An 11,657-nucleotide genomic window follows, 5' to 3' on the forward strand; every position below is an offset into this window, starting at 1 on the left:
ACGAACCCAGAGCTAGCTAGATCAAGGAGGACACCTTATGTGGCGAGCATGGAAAATTCTACTGAGTCTACGAAGGGAATAACAACTGAGTCGACAGAGAAAAATCCCTTACCCCAGGAAAAGGATGTCCCCAAGAAAGAGTTGAAAACACTTCCACCTGGGCTCAAGTATGCGTATCTAGAGGAGAATGAAAATTTCCCGGTGATTATTAGCAGCAGCTTGACCGAGGGACAAGAAGAGGAATTGTTGAAGGTAATTCGGAGGAACAAGAAGGCTATTGGGTAGACACTATCTGACTTGGTAGGAATCAGTCCAGATCTGTGCATGCATCATATTAGGCTAGAAAAAGGAGCAAAAGCCTGTAGGGACCCGTAACGCAAGTTGAATCCGAACATGAGGGAAGAGGTGCTGAAGGAAGTATTAAAGCTACTATCCCTAGGAATCATTTATTCCATACCAGACAGTGAATGGGTTAGTCCAGTACATATGGTACCAAAGAAGTCGGGAATACAGGTGGTCAAGAACGATAAGAATGACTTGGTCCCCACTCGACTTGTTACTGGGTGGAGGATGTGTATTGACTACCGGAAGCTGAACGAGGCTACTAAGAAGGATCACTTCCTGTTACCTTTCATTGACCAGATGTTGGGGAGGTTGGCGGGCAAGCAATATTTCTGTTTCCTGGACGGATATAGTGGGTATTTTCAAATCTACGTGGATCCTGAGGACCAGGAGAAGACAACTTTCACGTGTCCCTTTGGAACGTATGCTTACAGAAGAATGCCATTTGGTCTGTGCAATGCGCCAGACACTTTTCAGCGGTGTATGATGAGTATCTTCTCGGACCTCCTGGAGGATTGCATCGAGATTTTTATGGACGACTTCACTGTGTACGGGAATTCATTTGACTCATGTTTGGCAAGTTTGGATATAGTGCTGAGGAGGTGCCAGGAAAAGCATTTGGTTTTGAATTTTGAGAAATGCCACTTTATGGTCCCTGAGGGAATTGTCCTAGGGCATGTGGTATTAGAAAGAGGCATACAAGTAGATCAAGCAAAAATCGATGTTATCTCAAAACTGCCTTACCCGACGAATCAGAAGAAAGTGAGAGGATTCCTAGGGCACGCATGATTCTATAGGAGGTTTATAAAGGATTTCGCAAGGATTGCTCAACCACTCACTCACTTGTTGCATAACGATGTTAATTTTGTATTCGATGACGAATGCAAGAAAGCTTTTCAGTTGTTGAAGGATAGATTAGTTTCTGCTCCCATTATCAGAGCACCAGATTGGAGTTTGTCGTTTGAAATAATGTGCGACGCAAGTGACTACGCAGTGGGGGCAGTGCTAGGTCAAAGAGTGGATGGGAAAAGCTACGTGATTTTCTATGCTTCGAAAACGCTCAATCAAGTCCAGAAGAACTACGACACCACTGAAAAGGAGATGCTGGCGTTAGTGTACTCATTTGAGAAGTTTCGCCCGTACTTGCTGGGGTCGAAGGTGATCGTTTTCATAGACCACGCAGCTATTAAGTACCTGCTAGCAAAGAAGGAGTCTAAACCGAGGTTAATCCGTTGGGTGTTACTTTTACAAGAATTTGATTGGGAGGTTAAAGACAAGAAAAGGACTGAGAACAAGGTGGCTGACCACCTAAGTCGTATTTTTCAAGGTGAGACTGACGAAGCTATACCTGATGCGTTTCTAGAAGAGCATCTGTACTATGTAAGGAAATTTCCTAGACCTATCAGTTGGGAAAAGATCATGGTGTTAACAGGTCCAGGAGATTCTGAGAAGGGAAAATGTCATCTAAACGATGAGCCATGGTTCGCAGACCTGACAAATTACTTGGTCACTGGTGAGGTGCCCAGTTCGCAGGAAATTTCCCGGGCCCAGAAGATGAAGCTCAAGAGCGAAGCCAAGTATTATTTCTGGGAGGACCCGTATTTGTGGAGAATGGGAGCTGACCAGGTAATCCGGAGGTGTATCCCAGAGTGGGAACAGAGGGATGTGCTGAATCATTGCCATGCCCTAGCTTGTGGAGGTCATTTTGGACCTAGGAAAACTGAAAGGAAAGTGTTAGATAGTGGTTTTTACTGGCCTACATTGCATAAGGATGCTTTCGAGTTTTGTCAGAACTGTGAGAGGTGCCAACAGACAGGGGGAATCTCCAGGAGAGACGAAATGCCGCAAGTCCCAGTGATTGGCAGTTGATTATGTTTCGAAATGGATAGAGGCCAAGGCGACCACATCTTGTGAAGCTAAAGAGGTAGCGAAATTTATTAGAGCTAACATCTTTAACATGTACGGAGTGCCCAGAGCTATAATATCTGACAATGGGACGCATTTCTGTAAACGGACTATTGAAGCTCTAATGAGAAAATATGGAGTTCACCACCACCTTTCCACACCGTACCATCCTCAATTAAATGGGCAAGTGGAGGTCTCCAACAGGGAGATAAAGACGATACTGGAGAAGACGGTTAATCCGTCTAGGAAGGACTGGAGCAAGAGGCTTGGAGATGCACTATGGGCTTACAGGACAAAATGTGCCACTTGCCCGTGGGAGTAGAACACCGAGCATATTGGGCGGTCAAGGAGATCAACATGAGACCCCAATCCTGCGAAGAAGAGAGAAAATTGCAGCTACAGGAGTTGGAGGAGCTAAGGCTGGAGTCATATGAATCGGCAATGTGGTACAAAGAAAAGACGAGACTCTGGCATGACAAGAATCTCCGGACCAAGGAACTGCAAGTTGGGCAGAAAGTTCTCCTGTTCCAATCTCGGCTCAAGTTAATACCTGGTAAGCTGAAGTCTAAATGGATTGGACCATACACTATTGTGAGTCTTCGTGCAAATGGAGCAGTAGAGATCCAGGGAAGTGCTTCAAACTCTACTCCTTTTTCTTGTCAATGGTCATAGGGTGAAGGTATTTAGGGATAACTCGGAGATGTGTGTAGTGGACGAAGTGCCGCTACGCGCACTCCCTGGGAAGGAAGTGTTCTCAGTGAATTCCTCGGTCAGGTGACTAAGAAGTTTTTTATATATATACCTTGACCTAGGGAATCTTGAGAGCACTTGAAAACAGAATTTGTAAATATTTAATCGCTTCTTTTAAATCAAGAAAACCCAAACAAATCAGAAAAAAATAATCTTCCAAAAATATTTTTCGGAATACCAGACTCCTTAGGGGAATTTTTATACTGTCATATCCTTGACCTGGGAGTCTGGCGTTTCATTTTTAGTTTGATGTTTTTCTAAGTATGGTATTGCAGAGATATTCTCATGGGGCAGAGAGTTGAGGAGTAAAATTTTGGAGGGGGTTAGCACCGGTTCGAATTTCAAAAGGTAACTTTATGGGGAGGCGTACGTGATGGTTTTGCAGCGGAAATCTATTTAGTTTGATTGAAAAATTTACATCTAAACATGCTTTTATTTGATTGTAAACTAGAAACATGTTCATAAGCATATAATCACAGACTGTACTGAATATATGCAATTAAATGCAACATACCGTAGGAATTCAAGAGTTGAATTCAATCACCTTCTTCAATTTATCTCAACCACGGATCTTCTGATCTGATCCCTTTTAACTCGAATCTGACCTTTGTGTGGGCAAAGCTTGTCAAATCCTCAAAAGCCGGAGAAGAATTGAAGACAAAAATCTCTACGGAAGAAGAATACTAAAAACCGATATTTTTCTCTCTACAGATTAAAAGCAATTTAATTCAAGCCCAAACTTAAATATCATTATCATCCACTATAGATATAATATTGACTGCCCGTCCAAACCGAAATTATGAGTATTCCGGGACTTCCTCTTTAATTAAATTATTTCCCTTGTTAAAGATATAAATATCCATTAATTAATATCAAGTCTGCTATCTGACTACTATTAATTAATTTCTTTTTCCAAGAGTGGTCTAGTTTAGAAACATTATTTATTATTCATGGAATAAATTCCAACTGGTTAGTTTTCTGAATAATAAAACATTTTTCTAAACACCTCTTGAGGATATTATCATACTGGCCTCTCCCAGCACACGATTCATTGCAATAACAATACTAGCACCACTTAGACATTAATGATCATTACCCAATCTATCAGGATTCTTGGGCAACGAAATTCCCTCACCATTTGATAAGTCAAAGTAGTTTTCAATTAATATCGTATGCTCAAGGTTATGTCAACAATGATTAAGAAACGACAATCACCGAGACCTCGTCTTTCAGCAAATAGCCAAGGAAGACTTATCTCACTGTTTGATCCTTTCAGTGCTATACCACACCGACGTCGTTCATTTCCTTAGGTAAGGAAACTTTCGGACTGACGTCGCAACCTTTCACGATAGGTAGTCAAAGCCTATCTAGGTTGTGAAACAGTTTTTCTTCTGCATGAACTGACAAGTTACCTACTGTGAACGCCGCTCACAACTCGTCTACTATGCAGAAGACTTAGACTCATTTTGCTTAAACTATGTATTTAAATGGAAAACGCATTTCAACATCTCATAAATACATAAGCAAAATACATTGTAACAAAATATTATTTCTCATAAAATGGTAACAAATGGATAAAAGAGTTATTACATATACAAGTATTCGAAAGATGCTTTCAGTATACTAAACTCTAACAATCTCCCACTTATACTCAAAACAGCTTTCGAGTATACCAAAACTGCAAAATCCTCCCACTTATACTGAAAGCGGGTCTAGGTCAATCGTTGCAGTCCAGCGATCGCTACTCTAGCTTGAGCAGTCCACAATGACAGGAGAACAAGAAAGAAACATTTCACCGTTGCACCTTGGCCAATGGTCACTACTGGTTGATCCGAAGTATATGTCTCTCGAACAGCGGTCGCTACACTTCATTCCAGCGATCGCTTGAAATCGTCCCGTAGCTTCTGGATATTTTGGAGCGGTCGCTACGCACACCCCAACGGTCGTTGGGCATGTTCTTCGTTTCAACACAACTTTCTCCGGAGTGGATTGCTACTAGCTCAGCGGTCGGTGGGCCCCAGCGGTCGTTGTATGGGTTGCAGCGGACCGCTGGGCGTCTCGAATGCTCCAGATTTCCAACTTCGTCTTTTAGCTATTTTTTTAGGCTCAAATATGCACACTTCTCACAAAACACGTCAAAATACCAAAATAGATAAAAACATGCAAAATATGGACATGAATTGTGATTTTGACATTAAAAACGGACCAAATAAGGGCCTAAAAAATAGTGTAAAATCCGAGTGTATCATGCATGTTGATTTGTGAGATTCTATCCTTTAATAAACCAAAGTCAGTTTGGAGTATGTAAGAACGATGGAAATGCTTTAATCTAATCCCTCTGTGAAGCCCTCTAAATGTGAGTTAAAAAACCTAGAGTAGAACACATTCTACTTACAAAAAATAGAGTGACTACACTACCACTGATGCTATGAGAGAAATGACAGAAGGTAGTGAGGACTAAAGGCAGTAGGAATAACCAGTTGAGCCTGATTCTTTCGAACCAGTTAACCAGTCTCATTGTAAAGACACCTCCTAGTTAACACCTTTGAGCTTAATGAAGGGGTTTGCTGCGGAAGCGTGCGTTCTAACGGATCACATAAACACTGATCTATTTAGCAGATTATTTAGATAAACTCTATTCGCGTAATTCTCACATATATCATGCTCACAACTTGAAATTAAACATGCTTTAGCACAAATAATCCCTAAAATATGCTTACTACGAAGTTAGGCAATTTACCTCGTTGATTCACTTAAGAATCGAAGATGGTTTGCGTCTTCTCCACGTGAAGATCTTGAATACTCGACCTCAGATCTTCTGACTGGTATCCCAGACTGTAATCTGATATTTGTGTGGGTAAATCTCACCAGAATACTATGACTTAAATAAAGAAGACAGAACCCTACTCACGGAAGGAGAGCAAAAATCGTTCCTCTCCTTGGAATAGGGGGGGACGAAAATTGTAAAATAAAACAAGTGTTTTTCTGTCTCCTTTATTCTCATATTTATATTAAATCACATATTGGGCCTAGTCAGGGATATAAGAAAGAATTTGAATATGGTCTCCCCCAATTAGCTTTTCACTAATTAAATTGAACCCACAATTTAATATGAGCTTATATTAGAATATTACAATCAGCCACTAAAGAAGTAATATTGCACTGCCCATCCAAATCCGAAATTACAAGTATTCCGGGTTTCCATTTGTTTGTCATTTATTTCCCGCGCTTAAGATAGAATCAGCAATTAATTAATCAATGTCAGCTATGGACTTAATTAATTAACCTATTATAAACTCCAAGAGTGGACTTAGCAAGAAACGTTTATTTATTATTCATAGAGTAATCAAACTCCAACTAGCTAGGTTTCGAATAATAAAACCTTGTTTCGAGCTCCACTTGTGGATGTTATCAAACTTGACTCACCTCGAGCACGATTCAATATAATAACAATCCAAGCACCGCTATATATCAATCGCCACTACCCAAGATATCAGGATCGTTGGGTTACGTAAAACCCGCACCTATTGGTATGTCAAAGTAGTAGATAATCAATATCGTATGCTCAATGCTAATGTACATTGATTAAGAAATTAATTATCAAGACCTCGTCTTCACTACTAGAAAATTGGCTTGTAATGGAACTTAAAATTGTCACTAGAAAATTACTGTACTGACACTTCATCTATAATGGCACTTGATGCAAGTGCAGCACTGGGTACATGTAGTAAGAGGTTAGGTGTAAGAATAGATTGTGTATTACTGCACTGGTAGAGTGCCATGAAACATGGTTTGTAACGTTACTTAAAAATGCCACAATATATATTCTTAAACTACACTAACTTCTGAACGAAAATTTATAAAATACCCCAATAAATATTTATTATTACAATTTCACCCTAATTTTATTGTATTTACTTTTTTCTCATTCAAATATTTTTATTGTATCACCCTAATTTATATTTTTATCCTTCAAATATTTATAAATTATGTTTCAATCATTCAAATATTGCATGTTCTCCTAACATAGATCTTCACTTTCATTACTCAGATTCTGCATGTTCTCCCAACATAGATCTTCACTTTCATATCTCACAAATAATATAGATCCCCAAAGAAAAGATTCTGCCAGTTCATCCAAAGAGAGGCAAATTAAGAGAAAAGGAAACCACCAATAAACCTTTGATTATAAAGTAAATTTTGCTATTTGCTACAAAGTAAAAAAACATTACTCTCTTCCATAGACAATATCATCTAAAATAACCACAATAGACTACTTGGTTCTCAAATTGAAGCATATAAAGAAAATTATTCATAAATAGAGTCACAAAAGATACAAAATTTTCCAAATCCACAATCATTCATAACAAGAATTACTCCAAATGTAAATAGAGTATGTTTATCATTCATTTCTTTTTCTCAAACTACAATCCGAAGGTACTATTAGAAACCTCTCAAATTTAGCTCTCGAATTCGTATATTTTTTGAGCAAGAGCTCTTGAATTACTAGATCAGGCCACATAGTCAGCCTAAGTCTGATCATCCTCAAAAACCCTATCTTAAATTCAAATTCTTCATCTCAAGAGTACACAAAACTAACTACATTCACAAATAATTAAAAGCAAAAAACGCTAATCCCACCAAACATTAACAATTGATGCCAGAAGAAGAGGAAACACTTACAGCAAATGGATTCTGATCGTAACGACCTGTCATCTCTTTATCGACTAATCCTTCAACTAAATCTGCTCATGAACACTAATTCGCTAATTTTGTAGATGTAAATAGTGTGTATACAACATTTCCAAAATTTAAACAGTATCAAACAAAACATAAATTTTATTATCACGAGCAAAATGGTAAATATGAAGGAAACCATCGTAAATTGATAAGTAGTTGTGAAGGCGTTGATTCTTTTTAATCTCATGCAAGATTCATGATTGTGGCAGATTGTCACTCGGAAAAGAATAATGCAATAGTACTACCTCAAATTTTCACGACATTGCCCACAACTTTGCAGATATGCTCCATTATTTCATCCAGAAGCTTCTGCATATTTAAAAGGAGAACCAACATGAGCTTAAAAATAAGTAGAATATTTGAGCCGACATTATTAGGGAAGGGTGACTGCCTGCATATTCTGTATTGAAAAAATTAGAAAAAAGCCTTGTATAATCTTTTAGTAGTTGTTTCCTGCAACAAATTATTGGCAACATGAAGAATCTATTAAGATAATCATCAACTCCAAATGCATCCATGAGTGTTTAAAAGAATGTGAACTAACTATCAAACAAACATAAGAAAATTTATCTTTGAGAACTCCAAACCAAATAAATGATACCAAGCAAGATAATCTGAGCAAGATAAATCACACTACCTATTAAAAGATTCAGCTATTTTGATCCCAAAAAACAAAGTGAACTAACAAGCAAACAAACATAAGCAATGACGGATCCAGAAAATATTTATGGTGGGGTCGAACAAATTAACAAAAAATGTACAAATATACCATCCATAAAGACAATAAAAATCAATAAATTAAAAAAATTAACAATTTACTAACGAAACAACAATTCACCTTAATATCATAGACCATCAAATAATAGATTCCACTATCCTAACTTGATTCAAGTTATAAATATAATTAAAGAAGAAGAGTGCAAAGCAACTGTCAAACAGTACAAATACTAATAGTTATGCAAGCAGTGCAGAGACTAACAATACAATTAACTTGATTTCATATTAACTTCTTGTCTTGCCTTGTGTATAAGATAAGCACAAGATGAGTTAAAGGATGGAAAATGTATGTAAAAAAGAGGGAAATGGAAGTTCGGTCTTCAAGGAGAAACAGAGAAAGGAAGAAATCTCATGTGTGCATTAGTATCTCTACTATGTGAGATTAATGAGTTGTTATTACAAGATTATAAATTTATTTGGGTTTTGGATTTTGCAACTTTAGTTTCAAAGCTAGTAGCAGTTGTCTTCGCCAGTCTACTTCACAGTAGACGAACGGAGTTGGAATCGCGCAGGGGGTGCAGGGCGACGCTTCGCGTGGGGTTGACGACAGCTAGGAACTTTGAATACAGTAGAATATTTAAGTATTCGTGGACCGACGGTGGGGTCGGCCGTGACCCCACCTCCGTCCGTAAGAAAACACAGCAAATATAGCCTACTTGGCTCCAAACACGTACTACATGATTCCACAATAACAGTGACAAACTACAATTTTTAAAAAATCAAAAATCAGTAGCATCAAGGACTTAAGCACGACTGCATAAGCACAAAACATTTCTTCACCGCTGCTGCTTCACTCATAGCAAATAAGGAACATGTGTGGGATTTCCACCTAATTTTACTTAAATTCGAATTGGGGAAGAATTTGAATACAAACCCTAACTTAAATTTGAATTTGAAATTGGATGAATAAGATGTGTGGGAAGATTACTTACGTAGAGAATAGACAAGACTATCCAAGAGATCCGAAGTCCAGTGACGGCGGCGGCAGAATCGGCGGGACAACGCTATACAGAGATGAATGTATGTGTGCGTGTGTAGGGGGAGAGAAGTGTTGAGACATAGAGGGATACAAGGAAGGGCCTCCACGTTCGGTGGAGGACGGTGGTCGGCGGAGGCGCGGTGTCGCCGGCGGAGGGTTGTGTGTGTGCGTGTGTCACGGTGTGTGTATGTGAATGGCGGTTTGTGTGTGGTTTATGTGTTTTATTTCTTTTATTATTTATATTATTTACAATGTAGCTTTTTTTATTGTAAAATTTTACACTAATAGAAGTGTTAGGAAATGAGTTTCAATATGACATTTATGTCGAATGCAGTAACAATATATCATATACGTGTAGTGAAAACCTAGTGTGTAGATAGTATATCTATTCTGGCACTTTTTATGAAGTGTGATAAAAAAAGTGTAGTGAGAAGCAATTTTTCTAGTAGTGCTTTCAGTAGATAGCATAAAGACTCGTCTTGCCGTTTAGATTCAATTCAGTGCTATACCACACCAACGTCATCTTATTTCAATAAGGATTAAAAATAATCGGTCTGACATTGCAACCTTTCAGGATAGGTAGTCTAGGCCTATCTAGGTTGTGAAATTCTTATTTTTCTTTGTTCAGAACTGACCGTGTTACCTTAAAGTGGACGACGCCCACAACCGGTGTACTAAAACAAAGACTTAGACTATCTTACGTTCGCTTATACATTTAAATATGCAATAAACATCCATTAAATGTAAAACATAACAACATTATGACAAAAATAATCTGTTGCATTCATTGGAAAAGAATATATAGAGTTTTACATTATTCAATCACTCAAAAGGTGATTTCTAGTATACAAAACCCTAACAGTCTCCCACTTATACTCAAAACAGCTTTCGAGTATATAAAATGGTAGTGCACACGTCTTAAAATTTCTCCCACTTATACTGAAAGCAAGTTGAGGTCTTGAATGAGTCGAACTCCTATCCCTTCAACGTGGCGTTCGAACGGTTTCATCGTCAATGCCTTTGTAAAAGGATCTGCCAGGTTATTCTCTGACGCCATCTTGACCACTTGTATGTCTCCTCTCTGCACTATATCTCTAATGATATGATACTTCTGCTCTATATGTTTGCTCGCTTTGTGAGCTCTTGGTTCTTTCGAGTTTGCCACAACACCAGAATTGTCACAATAAATAGTGATGCTCTTAGGCAGATTCGAAACCACACCTAAATCCATAAGAAAGTTTGTGAACCATACTGCCTCTTTTGCAGCCTCCGAAGTGGCCATATACTCGGCTTCCATGGTCGAGTCCGCGATGCATTTCTGCTTCACACTCTTCCAAATTACGGCTCCACCTCCTAAGGTGAACACATATCCTGAAGTAGATTTTCTCGAGTCCTGATCAGCTTGAAATTCTGAGTCAGTATATCCCAAAGGACAGAGCTCGGCTGCATTATAAACTAGAGCATAGTCCTTAGTCCGTTTAAGGTACTTGAGTATGTTCTTTATGGTAGTCCAATGTCCTTGGCCCGGATTCGACTGATATCTTGCCACCATGCCAACAGCAAAGCAAATATCAGGTCTCGTACAAAGCATATCATACATGAGACTTCCAACTGCCGAAGCATATGGAATCCTTCTCATTTCTTATATCTCAGACGGTGTTTTCGGGCACATCTCTTGAGATAGATGGATGCCATGTCTAAAAGGTAAGAAACCTTTCTTGGCGTCCTGCATGCTAAAGCATTGTGTTCATGTAAGGTTCTTGAGATAAGCACAACATGTTCTTTTCTCGATTTTGAAGAACCTTGATACCGAGGATGTGTCCCGCGTCTCCCATATCCTTCATCTCGAACTGGTTTGACAACCAAGTTCTTACTGATGACAACATCTTTTTATTGTTTTCAATTAGAAGAAAGTCATCTACATATAAAACTAAGAACTCAACATTCCCTTTTTCAATCTTCTTATACACGCAGCTTTCATTTGGGCATTTTTCGAATCCAAACTTGCAAACAGTTTGATCGAAACACTTGTTCCATGATCTAGATGTTTGCTTAAGGCCATAAATATCCTTCTTAAGTTTCCAAATCATGTGTTCCTTGCCCTTTATGGCATATCCCTCGGGTTGTTCCATGTAGATGGTCTCCTTAAGACTGCCGTTGAGGA

General features: G+C 38.6%; 1 long non-coding RNA gene across 2 annotated transcripts; it reads right to left on the reverse strand.

The window, feature by feature from the left end:
* Positions 1-4,999: 4,999 nt before the first annotated feature.
* On the reverse strand, positions 5,000-9,708 carry LOC121779884. 2 transcript variants are annotated; one of them, XR_006045952.1, is made up of 3 exons: positions 9,447-9,708; positions 6,424-8,046; positions 5,000-5,832 (listed from the first exon to the last, which is right to left on the reverse strand). It is a non-coding gene; the product is annotated as an uncharacterized LOC121779884 (long non-coding RNA). The 2 variants fall into 2 exon arrangements; XR_006045951.1 differs by having other exon boundaries at positions 5,000-5,839.
* Between the last annotated feature and the right edge of the window lie 1,949 nt (positions 9,709-11,657).

This window comes from Salvia splendens, chromosome 19 (assembly GCF_004379255.2).
Source record: "Salvia splendens isolate huo1 chromosome 19, SspV2, whole genome shotgun sequence".
Taxonomy (NCBI): Eukaryota; Viridiplantae; Streptophyta; class Magnoliopsida; order Lamiales; family Lamiaceae; genus Salvia; species Salvia splendens.